We start from the raw sequence: 17,181 nt of genomic DNA on the forward strand, positions 1-17,181 counted from the left end.
CTTCTAGAGTCTAGAGATTTTATGTAGTTCAATGGTATTCCACAAGAAAAGAAGTAAAGCCTTCATGTGGTTTCAGTCTTATTGTCTGAACACTGGATGTCTCATTTTGCTTGACTTCCATCTTATAAAGTGAACAAAAATAGCACAATGCTCATCCACAGAGCGTGTTGTCGCTGAGTTCATTGTCATTATAAAATAGGTGGCCTAGTTTGTGACTAAAAGACAACAAAAATGGCATTTTAAATACACATGCAACTGCTGCTTTTTAACCAGATAACATTATCCCACAGAAAACTTAATGAATCTGTATGCTTCTACAGCAACATAGAATGTCATCAAATATATCCAAACACTTGTTCTATAAAATATTGGTTTAAGATCTCCAGAAAGATTAATCTCTAGAATTCCTTCAAGTTCCAAAATGAGTAACACAGGAAGGAAAAAAATGAAACCCAAATCAATCTCAGAAGCATAATGTAATGTTCTATTACAGTGATCTATCATTTCCAGGAAAGGACAGGTGATGTTCTGGGTTTATCCAAGACTGTAGGAAGAACTGTTAAAAGATCTAAGAGTCACCACCAACCTCAGTTTCTTTTCTGCATTCACAATGCCCTTTGTGACCTAGTTTTCAAGATTCAAAAATGTAGAGTACACCCTACATAAGGAAAGAATAAAACATCCACAACCAAGACAGGATGAAAGAAATAGTCACATGTTCCAGCTAGAATTCATTGCTTAACAAAAAAATGGAGAATATTCAGATATGAAAGTAGAAAAACATGAATAGAAGTATTATAGATGTGTCTATATTAACTCAAGAGTTAAAGGATACATGGAGATTTCATCTTAAAACATCCAAAAAAATAGATTTGTAAATTACTCAGGCTTCAAACTTAACATTAAACTCTTCAAAGGCATCAAATAATTTAGATTGGGAAAGACCTTTAAGATCATCACATCCAACCGTTAACCGAGCACTACCAAGTCCACCACTAAACCATGTCCCTAACTGCCCCATCTACCATCTTTTAAATACCTCCAGGGATGATGAGTCAACCACTTCCCTGGGCAGCCTGTTCCAATGCTTGACAACCCTTTCAGTGAAGAATTTTTTCCTAATATCCAAGCTAAACCTCCCCTGGCACAACTTGAGGCCATTTCTTTTTGTCCCATCACTTGTTACTTGGGAAAAGAACTGACACCCTCCTTGCTACACCCTTCTTTCAGGTAACTGTAGAGAGTGATAAGGTCTCCCCTCAGCCTCCTTTTCTCAAGACTAAACAATTCCAGTTCCCTCAGCTGCTCCTCATAAGATTTGCACTCTAGACCTTTCACCAGCTTTGTTGCCCTTCTCTGGACACGCTCTACATCTCTCTTGTAGTGAGGGGCCCAAAACTGAACACAGTATTCAAGGTGAGGCCTCACCAGTGCCGAGTACAGACGAATGATCAGTTCCTTTGTACTGCTGGCCACACTGTTTTGGGTACAATCCAGGATGCTGTTGGCCTTCTTGGCCACATGGCCACAGTGCTGGCTCATCTTCAGTCAGCTGGTAACCAACAGCCCCATGTCCTTTTCTGCCAGGCAGCTTTCCAGTCGCGCCTGTAGCGTTGTGTGGGATTGTTGTGACCCAAGTGCAGGACCCAGCACTGATCCTTGTCCTTGGCCCACGGATCCAGCCTGTCCTGATCCCTCTGCAGAGTTGTCCTTCCCTCAAACAGATTAACACTGCCCTGAAAATTGGTGTCATTGCAAACTTACGAAGGGTGTATTTGATCCCCTCATGTAGATGGTCAATAAAAATAAGATATTAAAAAGGTCTGGCTCCAATACTGAGCCCTGGGGAACACCACTTCTGACCGGCTACCAACTGGTTTGAACTCCATTCACCATAACACTTTGGACCAAGCCATCCTGAGAGTTTTTTACTCAGCAAAAAGTACCTCTCTCCAAAATTCATGCTATTTGTAACATCCATCAAAGTTAAGCTCTTTGATTATCTCTCTGAGCTTTCAGGCCAACCAGAACGGAGTTTAAATCACAAAGAAAACATGCATACATAGCAAGTGAACTCAGAAAGTCATTATTAGATGCAGTTAAGTAATATAAATGTATTTAAGAAAAAAAAAAGTAAAGTCAGGGAGACTAATAAGTTAAAGACATTAATCAAGTCTGGGATTCTATGTAGCCAGCTGTCCTCTCCAAAAATAAATATTACTTTTATTAATGTTGCTATTACTTTCTTTTATTTAATGGGCCAGGAGGCCAGCTTCATATTTTCAGTTTCCAAGACAAAAGTATTTCTATCATGATGTAGGACAGAACAATTCACTGAAGAGCTCCAAATAGTCATAACCTAAGTGGCAATGTGAGAGAAGTAGAGAATAAAGCCTCAAAATCTCCCTCTACATATTTACATGAATGTATTTATGAGTCTGTGCGTGTGTGTGCCTATAAAACATATGTATTTTTTTAAAAACTAATTCTTCATGACAATAATAATGTCTATCCCATCAGAACAGGGAACATGATTTTTAAATAGATTCATTTGTGTTTGACTGACTTTGGAGTTTAAGAAAGAATAAACTCCAGCTGAGGCTTTCTTACAGTTAAAGCATTTATGCTCTTTTCCAGGTTGGTTGACCCATGTCTGATAATGTGCACCTTCCTGCTGCATCTTTTATTCTGTCAAAGAATGGTTAGGATTTTCATCCTTTATTTGGCTAAGCCTGTTTTTACAAAACTCTAGAAAACCTAATTAGCTGTCGGACACCTTCCACTGCAAAATGTGGTTGAAACTTAGCAACTGACTCTACAGTTTTAGGTGCCATCATCACACAGTGTTATTTCTGTAGGAGACGAGACTGAAAAGTACAAAATCTTGTAAGGACCTGATGGGGATACAGAGGGAACACTTCAGATAAAAAATATCCAGAGAATAGTCCGTGTTGGTTGATGCTTCTCACTTACACACCTGTTTTTAATCTTCATCACTTCATCACTTTGTCAATAAAATGGAAGGGGTTGCATGTGTCTATATACATATATATATATATATATGAATACAGATATATAAAGACACACAGACATATGCATAAGAAGCAATACATGAGAGAAGCTGAATGCCATCCCTAGAAGTGCCACCATATACTGAGCTGAACACATACAATCCCCTTAGTGAACAGACTTACTGGACTCTCAATGCTGAGTTTGATTAATCCTGGCTTCAGCACAGAACAACCATTCTTCTGGTTTCAAATCTGTTCTTTCTTGTACATTCTGACTAAGGCATGACAAGTTGGTTAAAAAATAGACAGTTTGTGTTATACTTCATTATTTTATTCATTAAATAACCAACTATAAGCTAGAGTATGACTTCTGTCAAATGGAAAACATGGGGTGCTCCTTGAATTTATTTTCATTAGGATTCTTCAAGCCATTTCTCTTTGCAATATTAAAGGAAATGTCTCCTGAAAATGTTTTATTTTGGTCATTACAGCTATTTCTGCTACATTTTCATAGAATCATAAAATCATAGAATGTTTTGTGTTGGAAAGAGCCATGAAGATCATCTAGTTCCAACACCTTTTCCATGGGCAGGGACACCTTCCACTAGACCAAGTTGCTCAAAGCCCCTTCCAACCTGGCCTTGAGCGCTTCAAGGGATGGGACATCCACAACCTCTCTGGGCAACCTGTTTCAGTGCCTCACCATCCTCACATTAAACAATTTCTTCCTAATATCTAACATAAATCCATCCTTTATTTAGTTTAAAAATTGAGTTTAAAGCCATTACCCATATCCTATCACTACATGCCCCTGTAAAGAGCCCCTCTTCAGCGTTCTCGCAGGCCCCCTTTAGGTGCTGGAAGGCTGCTGCAAGGTCTTCCCAGAGCCTTCTCTTCTCCAGCCTGAACAACCCCAACTCTCTCAGTCTGTCTTCATAGAAGACGTGCTCCAGCAGACTTGGCAAAAGGTGAGTTCGCATTTTTTTTCCTCAGCAGTTTTCTGTCACATTTGATAAAAATTACTATCCAGAACTTTCATGTACATTAGTTGGAAACAACATTAAGATAACCTGCTTGTAAAAACCAACATATAGCACTCAAATGTACTTTAAAGGATAGGAAGGAGGGACCATAATTCTTTTCTATTCTAAAGTGTGTTTTTTCATGTCTCTCTTGACAAAAACTCTAAATTACAATACTCTTCTAATGATCACAGAGTATTTCTTTCACTCTGAGGACATTACCACTCTAATGGGAATTATGGTCACACTTTAAGAGGATTTGATTCGGTATTAGGGCAGCAATTGTGTGTTAATTAAATACCAATTGATTATTTAAAATGTATGTGCTGAGGTTTAGTGCATTTGTATTAGGTACATAATCTGTAGATTTTGATTACAGTGCTTTGAATGATAGATTACAGGTGCTGGTATAACAGAAAATGTTTGAGTGATGATGAAAAATGAATAAAGCAACCACTTGGTGTTCAAGGACACCATGGCAAAAGTGAGTGAATGGATGTTCCCTGTTAAGCTATCTTTATCATTGTTTGTGATGCTTAATACAGTCATTTTAAAGCTTTATCAAGTCTAAGGGTTTGGTTAGCTTTGGTTATACACTACATGAGCAAGCTACCATACTTTCTAAAGGAAGAAAAAGATTTGAAGAAAACACATAATTTCTGTCTTCTGATACTCTGGGAGTGACACATTCTGGGGCCAAGGGTAGTTTCTCAGATAGGTAGGAGTATGCTGTATCCTTTTTCAAATAGCCAGTAAGGATGAGCAGTGGGGTTTTTTGGTTTTTTTTATAAACATCAGGTCAAGCACCCTTTATAAAAATCTCATCCATACCATCTTGATTAGAGACTGAGTGAAAGCTTAGGGCTATGTTAGAAAATACAGCCGGTTTATGGCAATCAGCAAGATTTTGCTGGTGTTTAGCTTACCAAGGGCTATGCTGGGAGAGAAAAATTCATCAGGCAGGCATGGCTTCTGTGTTAATGTGTGAGCTACAGTTCAGACCAAAATCATTTCACACTTTCATGACTTCGCAGAACTCAGTGATTTTTGGGTGGTGTGTTAGCTGAGTCAGCATGCTTTGTGTGTAGATGTGAAAGATGTTTTTACCAAGAAGAGTAGACAAAACTTAAACCAAGAGATTATAGAAGGAAACCAAATGGTAGTATGTGCCAATTTTAGCAGTGTAGGCATTATTCCATTTGAAAAAAATGTTTCTGATTTTAATAACTTTCCAGATTAGACATGTACAAACAACGTATTCAATATATTTAATTAAATACCCACCAAAACCCAAAAGAAACACAGAAAATTCCTTTGGATTTTTTCTGCATTGCACTTTTGTGTTCTATGGTAAGAACTTCAGGGTTTAAATATATAAATGCCTTATAATATGGGGTATTATAGCAGGAATGAAAATGACTCTAATACCATTTGGACAATAGCAGCTGTTTTTATCTGCTGTGCCAGATTTAATTTGGCACCATTCCTGCTGTTTCCTGTGTGCAGACCCAGTGGGGGTGAGGATATCAAGACTGAGTTTGCATGAACGGTCATTGCCAAGGTTCTGCCTTTCTATTGAAAAGGAAGAAAAAGAGAATGTAGATTTGAACAGACTTTGGGCTGACAAGCCTAAAGACTGAAGTTCTGTGTTTACCAGCAGAATGGCGGTATAACAAACAGACACTGGCAGACCAGGCTTCAGCATGCAGGTCTGCCAGCATCCCTGTTCAGAAAAGGTCAGGGTTGTGGGTGAGGGGCCAGAGCAAATCTTCAGAGTCTTATATCCAGGTACCCTGGGCTGCATTAGGAGGAGTGTTGTCAACAGGTCAAAGGAGGTGATCCTTCCCTCTACTCAGCACTGGTGAAGCCACATCTGAGGCACTGTGTCCAGTTCTGGACTCCTCAGTACAAGAGAGGCATGGACGCACTGGAGAGAGTCCCATGAAGGGCCACAAAGAGGATTAAGGGACTGGTGTATCTCACCTGTGAGGAAAAGCTGAGAGAGATGGGACTGTTCATCCTGGAGAGGAGAAGGCTCAGGGGGATCTTATCAACGTCTACAAATACCTCAAGGGAGAGTGCAAATAGGACAGAGACAGGCTTTTTTCACTGGTGCCCAGTGACAGGATCAGAGGCAACGGGCATAAGCTGAAATGAAGGAGGTTCCATCTGAACAATTCTTTTTTACTGTAAAGGTGACTGAACGCTGGAACAGGTTGCCCAGAAAGGTTGTGGAATCTCCACCCTTGGGGATATTCAAAAGCCATCTGACCATGGCCCTGGGAAACTGGGCCTAGGTGGCCCTGCTTGAGCAGGGTGGTTGGACAAGATGACCTCCAGAGGTCCCTTCCAACCTCAGTCATTCTGTCATTCTGTGATACAGTCTTTAGCCTCCCTGCTGTGATTGTCAACAAGGACACCTATGACAATGATTTTTGTGCCCATATAAAAGCTGGACAGAGACTAAACGTCAAAATTCCATGTAGGACACTGAACAGATGACTAAATTCATTCAGAAACCAGAACAGAACAGTCAGAGGTGTCAAGGTCTGTACTGTCATTATCTGTGCCCCAAGCCACTCCTCATCTTCAGCGTGAGTGCCAGACCTTGTCTGAGACCACATTGTCCTCTCTGTCCCATGGTCTCAGAATAACAGGCTTTGCCTTTCACAAGATTTAACAATAATCACTGTGGGCCAGACTGTGCATTCAGGTGGCAAGCAAGCTGCAATACCTCATGAGTACTATACCACCACATTTCAGTGAGACCCTTTGAAGTCAATTATTCTTCTACAGGAAAGGGAGTCACCTGCTACCCCTTCAGAGCAACATCCTAATTTTCAACTAAGATTGCTTTGCTGCCTCCTCCCTCCCCTTCTTGGGGACACCAAAGGAGTAGAAATTGCTACACCAGCCAGTCATACCTAGCATGAACACATGAAGTTATGCAAGAATGCAGAGAAAATTGTGTTTCTCCCTCCTTCCCAGCAGGACTGCATTTGACCCTGCTAAATTCCAACCTTCAGTACTTCAGCTGTCAGATAATGAATTTCTATTTATTTTTAAGGTCACTGACCCTTTAGAAAGAACACAGAAAAAGTGGAGTATGCTGCTTTCTCTGAAATGGAAGTCTCTGATTTCAGTATATGCTATTCATTCATAATTATTGGAAAGCTGGAGGAAAAGCAATAAGAAAAGGCTTGATTTTTACAGAGGTGTTTTGTTTGTTTTTAATATCAGTATTTTTCTTTCCTTCCTCACAGCTCTCTATCACTATTATGTATAACTACGTGAATGGGTGGAAAAAACTGTAGCTAAAGGTATGTGAAAAGCCAAATATGATATCTTATTCTACTCACTGGGTACAAGACAAAGCTCCACTTGAAAGTTTGGAAATTAGGTATTATCTCTGCTATTCAGTAGTGAACAATAACAGGTTCTTCATATTGCAAGATAAGCAAAAAAAAACCTGAGAAGCTATTTATCAGTGAAAAATACTCTAAGAAAAACACATGCACATTTGGATAGAAATAGAGTGTGATTACATTTTGACTAAACTTAAGAAAAAGGGCTGCTCTCAAATCCCTTAGAAAAAAAAAAGGAAAAAAAAAAAAAAAAACCAAAATCAAAAACAGACAGATAAATATATTCTACCAGCAAAAACAGTTTAATCATACGTGCTGCCTAATGCTGTTTTGTGGTTGCAGTGACCAGTTTTCAAGGAATGGATTTCTCTGATAAATAACTCTAGAGAAAAAATACTACCTCTGTGTATGGAGATTGTTAGGCAAATCCTGATGTGCCACTGATGGCTCAGAAAGATAAAGAGAAGAAGAAGGGAAACATGGCTGGCCAAACAGGTAGTTGTTCACAGCAGTAATTCTACATATGCACATATGCAAATGTCTATATACATATACATGTACTCAAAGATATATACACACAGACAGTTATTCTAAATCTATACTCCATGCAAGAACAATGATATTCAACACAAAACAACATAGAAAATACTGAACAATATGTTTACCTTTGAAACAACAACAGAATAAAAAAGAAACTCAGCCTCCCCATCCCCCAAGGTATTCTAATTGTATAGTATTATATAAGAATACTGTGCACAGTTATATTAACATAAAACTGAGGATATTTCCCTAAGTGGGAAAAAAGCTATTTGAAGACTTCGCCTTTTAACTGGTCAAACTGTGGTCAGTAGAAGAAACAGGCACAGCTCTGAAAGGAATAATGACATAAGAAAAGAAGATAACACCTGAAAGAGCATCCATTCTGTAAGAAGCATACTATTCCACTTTTGTTGTGAACTCACCACCACATGTGCAACCCATTCAGGCTGGTATTAGAAAGAGGGTTACATGTAGAGAGAGAGGGGTCAAAAAGCCACATCTTCCTTCCAGCTTCTTATTCTGAGATTTGAGACAGTTACAGATGTGCTAAAAGCTCCTTCCTTCCTTTGTGAAAGAGGTACAAACATTTGTAGTGTGTGACGAGGCCAGTGATCCAAAACATGCGTACTAATGAAAAAAAAGGAAACAGCAGATTTATGTCTAATTAAAAGTATACAACTACTTTGAATACTCATTGACTTCTGTGTGAGTAAAACTTTCAAAATAGAAGTAATTGGTTAACAGCTTGCCAAACTGGAGGTTAAAATGTTGACACTGGGTGGTACGTCATGTGTGTGTATATACATATATTTATATGCTTTCTTTCCCTGGGAAAATGAGTTTTTAAGAATGAATTGGAATGTCTTATTTTATTATGCCTATTCTGAATATAACTTATTTAAAGAAAAGGTTTATCCAACGCACCCACCCAAGTGTCCTAGACTAGGCATCTCATTCTCACATTGCAAATCATGAAGCACACTGTGTTACACCAAGTCATATATCAAAATTAGAGAGGAATGAATCATAGCAGATTGAAATTTTGGATGGCTTACTTTTTATGTCTGTGGTTTGCAAAATGGGGCTGAGTAGCTCAAGACTGTAGTTTTCTCTGGCTGCTTTTGTGCCTAAAGATAGCAAAGAGTGAGCAAACACTGCAAACATCCTACTTCCATTTCTTCCAGTATTCACCTGTGCACCTTTTCTCTGCTCTTAGCCAGCAATCCAGATGTCCTGCCAGTACTACTTCTCCCTCAGACATTGCTTTTCTTCCTTTCCACCAAGCAGCACAATATTTTTCCTTCTTCACATAACACTCAGTCACAGCTCTAGTACCAGCCTTCTCCACCCCCAATAAATTGCAAACATAAGTTAGACACTCCTGGCTGAACGCATTTAGCTGTTTGCTTGTCTCCTGCTGTTGCATGCACGTGTCTGAGATATTCTTAAACTCTGTCCACAGGCTCCTTATACTGCATGCCTGGTCCTCTCAGAAGTCAAGTGCTTAAATATAGCCTTAAGCCACAAGTATAATATCCCCCATTTTAGGCCACAGCTGGAATCCCAAAATAGAAAATTGTAAAATAATGAAAACCTACCAACTATTGTTGAACCTCAGATCTATTTCTGAGTGAAAGTTCTGGCCTGGCTTTCTCTTCTACAGGTCAGATCAGCCATCCCCTAATGCAAACACAACAGTCTTAAAAGTACAGTGGTGCGTCACCCAGTGATTCATCATCCTGCAAGTCAGAACTAGAATAATCACTTCCTAAGCAGGGAAGTACCACCATGTGATATAAGAAAAGCTGACATTTTAAAAATATACAGGGAAGGATGCTTTTTCAAAGGTTTACCAGTCAATACCCCCAGAGAAGTTGCTTAAATAAAACTGTAGTTTGTAAATCTATGCTAAATGTTTGCCCTAAGGCCTTATTCCAATCCCATTGATGCTGATGGAAGCACAATCCACTGAAGCAGAAATAGCAGACTGAAGCAGCTAAACTTCAGCTATGCTAAAATTCACAGCCTTTTGCAATCTTTTGCTACTGCAGAAAGAATGAGGCCAACTGAAGCTGGGCTTTCCCTGCTCCTCTTGCTGTCAAATTCTTCCTTAATTTATGCCCAAATATTTCCTACTTGCTAACATCTGTTGTGTCTCTTACAGTCCCTGCTTTGTAGATCTGGAGGCTATGGACCAAGAAGGTCTGACAAAACACATCAAAAAGCATGAGAGGATCTGCCTTCATGTTCAGGACAATGGTTCAGACTCATAAAGGGTACTAAAACCTCTGTGTGGGTTACCGTTACCTTTCCGACGCTGTGTCCTCTTAATGCCTTCCACATTAAGTTAGTGCTTAATTTATGTCATGAAGCATTACTCTTTATATCCTTCCTTTATTTTTATCTTATCTAAAGATGTTCTCATTATCCATATAAATGCCTGTTTTTCTTTCTGAACTCTATGTCTCTGTGAAATCTTACGGCAGTGGGTTTGACCGATTAATTATGCATTGTATAAAAAGATACTCCCTTTTATCAGTTTGAATTTATATCCTTTCAGTTTCTTCTACTGTCTCGTTATTCTTGTCTCATGACAAAGGGCAAGTACGTTTATCTTATTTTAAAATCCCTTCATATCACTTTACCGCGATTTGCACCATTACTATATCCCCATTACCTATTACAGCTAGGATCTCAATATATCTTGATCTTTGGATGTTACTGGTTTTCATTTTTTGTTTTTCAAAGCCCTAACAGCCTTCTAGTGGATATACAAGCACTGGTTAACTGGTTTGTCAATGGGTTCCTAATAGAGATGTTCTGTAGATATTGAGAAGCAATCCAGGGACCTCAGGATCAAGGACTACCAGCTGAAATCTATTGTTTTTACACTGACCTCTGATCAGTGTTCAGCACTCTGCATATTAACTTGATTTCTGGAAGCCATGCTCATTCAGTGTTGAAGTTTATGTTGCTGATCAGCTTTAATCAGCTCTTCTCCAAACTATTCTTTCTTACTTACTTCTTATCTAGAAGTTTTCATGTGGTTTATTTGCTTCATGGTTCTTTTGCCCTTTGCTTAAGTGCTTCACAAGCACAAAACAACCATAAGGAGTTAGGGTGCTTTAGATCCTACCTCCCTTCCATCTCACTTGGCACAGCCATACAGCATGGGATAATGCACACTTAGCTGTGTAGTCATCCCTCCTTCATCCTTAGGGATCATATATCCCTGTTCTGCTATGCTTTCATTTTTCCTGGTGAGAAAATGAGCAGACTAATTATGTGAAAGCATAAACCTGATGGGCACTCATAAAAGGCCTCTTTCTTAACAATGGAAACTTGAAGCTGGTATACAAACTTCCACGCAGCAATAGCTAACCTTAAACTGTCAGTAGAACCAACAATGTCTGTTTGACACTATTTCACTGATTTTGGTTAGGCTGTAGTTTGAGCAGAGCTCAATTCAGTAGTGCACAGGAGAGTCTGGTTTAAAACTCATTCTGTACTCCTTCTTGTCTATTAATCTCAGCCGTTGCCCAGTGTGGCTGCATTTCCAGGTGTCTAATTTCAGCAGAAGTGCTCAGCAATGGTCAGAAGGGCTGTATGAAGAGAGTACTTCTCAAGGACAAAAGGGTTCCCTGGATTTTGTCACCACAACAAGAATGTAGAAGGCAGCCTGTATTAGTCACCTGGCTATGCAATGGACAGTCCAGTTCTGGGAAAGATTGTGGTTGAGGAAAACAGAAAGTTTAAAAGCTTTGACCACTTTTATTTGAATATAAATTGTTTAGTATAATCAGGAAAAAAAACTTAAAAATCTGATTAAAGTTTCAATGTTGACAGGTCCGGTATGAATATTCCCATACAATTTTAGCTCCATCTTATTTTTTGCCATAGTGTAAAGACAGTTTATGACTGTATTAAGCAATATCCTTGTGATACACAGCAATGAAGTAGAAAACTGGTAACATGTTACTATTGCAGGACAAATCATTTCCTCCTGGTATTAGCTTTGTGCCCTATCACCACAGCTGTTCCTCTGACCACATGACTGTGGTAGAGGGGAAGGAAGCACAGAAAACAGCATGGCAAAAAGCAAATCCACACTCTATTGAAAAGGTCTTGCTGCAGTTTAATTAGAGGATTTCAGGAAGCCTCAGATTAATAAATGGAAATCTTTGTGATTTGCCTTGGTAATTATTGGAATGAAATTTCAGGAGCTGAGATAATTCCCAAGGGAAAGTGCATCTGTGCACTTCAAATTAGCTGCTTATATGGTCACTTAGATTCTTTACACACCTTCCAAACCATGCTGGCGTACTTAAAAGATATGCTCAGGCTGACAGATTTAAGAGGAGGAAGTCTTTGGCAAATTATCTTGGCAGAAATTTCCCCAGTGTTTCATGTAGATTGTTTCTCCTCCTCCTAGAAAACATATCCAAAAGGAACTCAGCTCTTTCTCCAGGGATATCTTCCTAAATCTCAGGAAATCAAAATTATGAGAGTTAAAGCTTCTTGTTCAACACCCTCAGCCTCTCCTGAAGCAATGTACACCTGACAGCCCTGGCTCTGCTCCCAAGCTGGCGTAATTTCCTCCCGGTGTATGAGTAGCAGGCTGCCACAGTTTAAGGTTTAGTGTATTGTGATCTCATAGGACTAGAAAATATAGTAGATAGTGTTGGAAAAGGGGGAGACTTTAGACTGTGAAGACACATAGCTTGCGCTTTCAGCCCTAGCCACTTTCAGGTATCAGATTATGAAGATATGGCTTAGCTACTGTTTTATTTGGAAGGTTTTACAGAGTCCCTTATGCTACTGAGCTAGGGCATCTGACTTTACAATTAAGGGTATTCAAAAGTATTCCTATAAGGTTGGTACTTTTTGTTTGGTTTAACTCTTAAAATCCTTCCTTATTCTTTTACTTATTTGTAAAGTTATTATAAAGTACTAATTATATAGGATTTATTCCAGTTTTATGCCGGTATGAAGCTGTAAAAAAATGAGGTGTAATTTGCCTGGCTGAAAAGTTACATATATTTAAACAGACTTCTTCACATCACTTCCAGAGTTGCTATGGTGTTTCCATGTGAAGGTACCAGCTGTTAACGAGCATTGACAAAAGCATACATCTGACTGTGAGGGCTATCCAATTGTCTAGGTATGCAGGTATCCAGTACTGTCTGATATAGCTCAGATAATGCCTCTGGCTTCCAGCAGCCCCTCCAGAAGGGCATGAGTCTCTTGTAGTCCAGTGCTGTAACTGTCAAGCCTCTGTAGAGGTGTCTTGGGTTTGCTTATATCATTTCAATGGTGCTGAATGCCTACCGTGCGTTAACTGAATCCCTCATGGAGCATCACTGGAATCTGGGTTGTGAATTCCTGCTGAGGCCTTTTTATGATATTATGCCTTCAGAAATCTCCACCAAAATCTGTATACCCCACTGTCCCTCATTTTCTGTATAGACAAAACCAAATATTGGTTTGCTCCATATCCCACAGGAAGTGTATGGAACACGAGCATTCCTGGCTGCACTCCTAGTATAGCTCAATCTCAGACTTGAATTCATAAATGAAAACCTCATGCAAATTAGCTCATTTATTTGCAGTTAGGATGATGCTGGCACTTGTCATAATCATGTAATCTACATTTATTTCTATCTCTCAGCTATTTTTTTTCTCCAACTATTCATATTTTTATCTCCTGTTATTTATTATCTTATGGTGTAGCTCAGCTTGCCCATTTCTGTGGCCAAAACTGAAACTGCAGCATTCAAATAACTCAGCTTTCTTGTCTTCTCTTTTTTCCCCATTTTTTAAGAAGAAAACAAAAAAAAAAAAGGTCTTTAAATCTTCTGCCTATTCAAGAAGGGAGGGTTTTTCTCTTTTAGTCTGTGGAAGTGAGATGGATTATTTTTGGGGGGACACTGGGGTTTTCCTCCAAAATGTCATTAATAAACTGCAATTTAGATAATGGGTAAGGAAGAGTTTTGATTTAGGGATAATGTCAACACACCTGGAGAAACCAACACAGAAATTTAATTTTCCTTTTGGCTAAAATACACAGTAAAATAATAGTTATTATATCATAGTACTTTAAAAGGTTGGTTCATATCATTATCCAGCTATCTTACACAGGTTGAAAACCTGACTGAAATGTCTTGGCCCATTTCCTATAGTGAATGACAAGCCTGGGGTCAAGGATAAAATTGCAACAGTACAATTTGCTCCTGCTGAGATACAAGAAGCGTATTCTTAAAAAGAAGCAGATTCTTACAAACTGTGTTCCCTTTAAACTTCTTCAGTTTCCAGAAACATAAGCAATGTTTGATTGTGTCTAAGACCAAGGGGTGATGATTTGTTTTTTTTCTTTTCACAGATCATCTTAAAAAATTCAGCTCCTAGAACAAACTTAAGTACTGTATTCACAGCAAAGCACAAACACATTGGTGGGGGACGATGCACCAAGGCTATGAAATCTGGCCCCATCTCAGCTAAGATGCTGCCATAAAGAAAAGGGTCATCTAAGCAAAGGACAGGAAACTGGTTCAGGGACACAAGCTCCATCGGACTCAACAATAATCCCTCTGTTTAGCCTTGGACACTTGATTTACTATCCCTCCTTCACTTTCCCAGTCTCTGAAAAGTTCATGTTTGCAAAGCATTTGGGAGCTAAAAGGGGTAATAGAAAAGTTTTGTATTACCTCCAGCATTTTTCTCCTTATATCTAAATTAGAACAGAATTTTCTATAGAGGAAATTTTTTTTTTTCCAAAAATGGTAGTCTCAAGTGCACTGTACTTTTCATTAGATAATGAAAAATGCCTGAGGTAAAATGGAACATAAAGGTCCAAATAAAATAAAAATAAAAATAAAAAAGGAATAATAATAAGAAGAAGAAGAAATAACAAAAAAAAAAAAAAAAAGAAAAAAAAAAAGAAAAAAAGAGAGAGAGAATTTAACATATAGGGTAAAAGTCTGTAGAAGAAAAAACACGAAACCAGCAAAACAAAGAACAAATTTAGAGGCAAACCAGAGGTTTTAGGCATTAATCAGTACATGCTGAGTATAAATGCAAGGCTATGCTAGCTCTATTTCATGAAGAACAAAAATATTGTAAGTATTTTTATAGTTTGACCTAATTGCTGTTTTGGAAATGGTTTCCTTATCACTGAAATTTAAGGCAATGTGAACATGCTTGTAGACCTTTGTTCTTTTATTGAAAGATTTATGTTGCTAACCTTCAAACACTGGGTGATATGTGGGTTCAGATCTTTACGGACAAATTCCAGGCTCCTTGAACTCTAAAAGTTGGAATGCAGGTATAACAGCACATACAATTCACTTATCAGATTTCTCAGCGTTAGGAGAACTTGAATAAAGAATATCAGAAAAGGATATGAAACGGCTGTGACCTATAACCATCCCTGAAAGCTAAGAATGGACTTGATCTGTGTGTTCTTTGCCTCACATGTAGAAACTGCTAACCAGGCAGGCAAAAGAACAATGGCATATAAAAAAAAAAAAAAAATCTAGGGAGATTATATTTCAGATATGAAAAAAAGGTATATTATGATAAGCATTAGAGGCATTAGGGACACCATTTTTCTGGTTAACAAAAAATGCAACATTCTAAGCAGACAAAAGCCACAGAGAACTAATGTATTTGGGAAACTCCAATCCTTGTAAATTCTTATTAGAGCAGACTGAGGAAGTAAATGAAGCCAAGCTATCAGCAGTCTTAAAAATCAAATGTGCAAGTAAAGCAGTAAGATCAAGTAAAGGTCATATTTTATGGCAAAAATCAGGGATTAAATCATGGGAGCTGTCATCATTGATGGTATCATATATTTCCTTTTTAATACAAAGCGTGGTCATGGACTGTGTTTCTGTGGTAACAGGAAAGGTTGACATCAGAATTATGATGTAAATGAATGGATCCTCATATACCTTCTGCTTCACAGTCAGTGAAGGATGTACATAAGGAACTTAGATGTAACTTCTCCAAGAATATCATTAAAAAGAACAAAGAAGAAAGGGTCTGTGCTCTGACAGAGGGCTCTGCACGTTTTTTGACAGGACAGCAATAATGAGAGCAAAGCAAGCTGTTCTTTTGTGTGCTTTCTTTTTCATTTCTCTACCCCCATCCTCTCCCTTTACTACCTGTTCAGCTGCATTTCAAAGATTATATTGTTAGGCCTAAAATATTATAAACCAAGTTGGATTAGATTACTTGATAAAAGGAATGAAATATTGATTCTGGGTAAAGGGGTCTATTTTTAATGCAAGTTTCTCCATAAATATATGTGTATCAATAACTGTTGAGCACAGAACACATTGCTATACAAGTGTGGACAAAATGTCCTTGAAAGTATAATGAAGTTGGAAATGGCCTAAGGCCTGGTACAGAGATGATGCTGGTTTCCACTTGGAAAATCTGTCTTTCTATGCTTGAATGAACTTGTATTTGTTTGCAACTCTTCTTTCAAGCCAGCTATTATGTGCCAAAAAGTAACTCTGAAAGAATGACATTGTGGGGTTCTGTATTTGTTCTCTCTCAATGACTTCCGGATCAAATGCATGTGGTTTAAAAGTCCAAAGATGATTTTCTGGCTGCCAGAGCTCTAAAAATTTGATCTGGGATCAGAAAATTAAGCATTGTTCTTTCTGGGCCCGTGTGAAATGTTCACAACAAAATGCCAAACATATCAAAAGCACAAGTCGCTGCATTTTCAGTTGATCTTCCACAGTCTTTTTTTTAATTAGAACTGCAAAGATGTTTTGTTTGACATCAAGACTTAAAAGTGGCACAACACTTAAACTAGAAAATAAAAATGTATGAGACTAATCCTGAAATCTGTTATTTTGAAATGCAAGATACTTAGATGCAGATCTCCCCTTGTATTTTTACTGTGAAAGACCAAAGTCTTCTCACAAAAATACACATTTCATTGAAAAGTAGTGAATATTTTCTATTTTAAAATTGGTGGGTTTTTTTTTATGTTGCTTACCTTTCCGTACTGTTCATAAAATATCACTGCCCCATGGCTCTGACAAAGATTCTCTAACTGGAGTTTGGATGAAATTTTGATCAGTTGTGGCTATGGCACAGGATTAACCTTCACTATTCTGACTTTGTACTAAATCTTATATATAACATCTCTTTTGGCAAACCTGGAAAAAAAAAAAACCAAACAAACAAAAAAAAAAAACATGCATATGTCCCAGTGAAGAAATAAGGTAT

The 17,181-nt window shown here is 38.2% G+C and overlaps 1 long non-coding RNA gene across 1 annotated transcript in view; it reads right to left on the reverse strand.

The window, feature by feature from the left end:
* Positions 1–17,181, reverse strand: part of LOC308061687 — a 61,931-nt gene that overhangs the window by 14,208 nt on the left and 30,542 nt on the right. Inside the window, exon 1 of the long non-coding RNA XR_013927322.1 lies at positions 1–17,181. This exon is cut by the window's right edge and continues 30,542 nt beyond it. This is a non-coding gene — a long non-coding RNA (uncharacterized lncRNA).

This window comes from Falco punctatus, assembly GCF_963210335.1.
Source record: "Falco punctatus genome assembly, chromosome: 3".
In the NCBI taxonomy this organism is placed as follows: Eukaryota; Metazoa; Chordata; class Aves; order Falconiformes; family Falconidae; genus Falco; species Falco punctatus.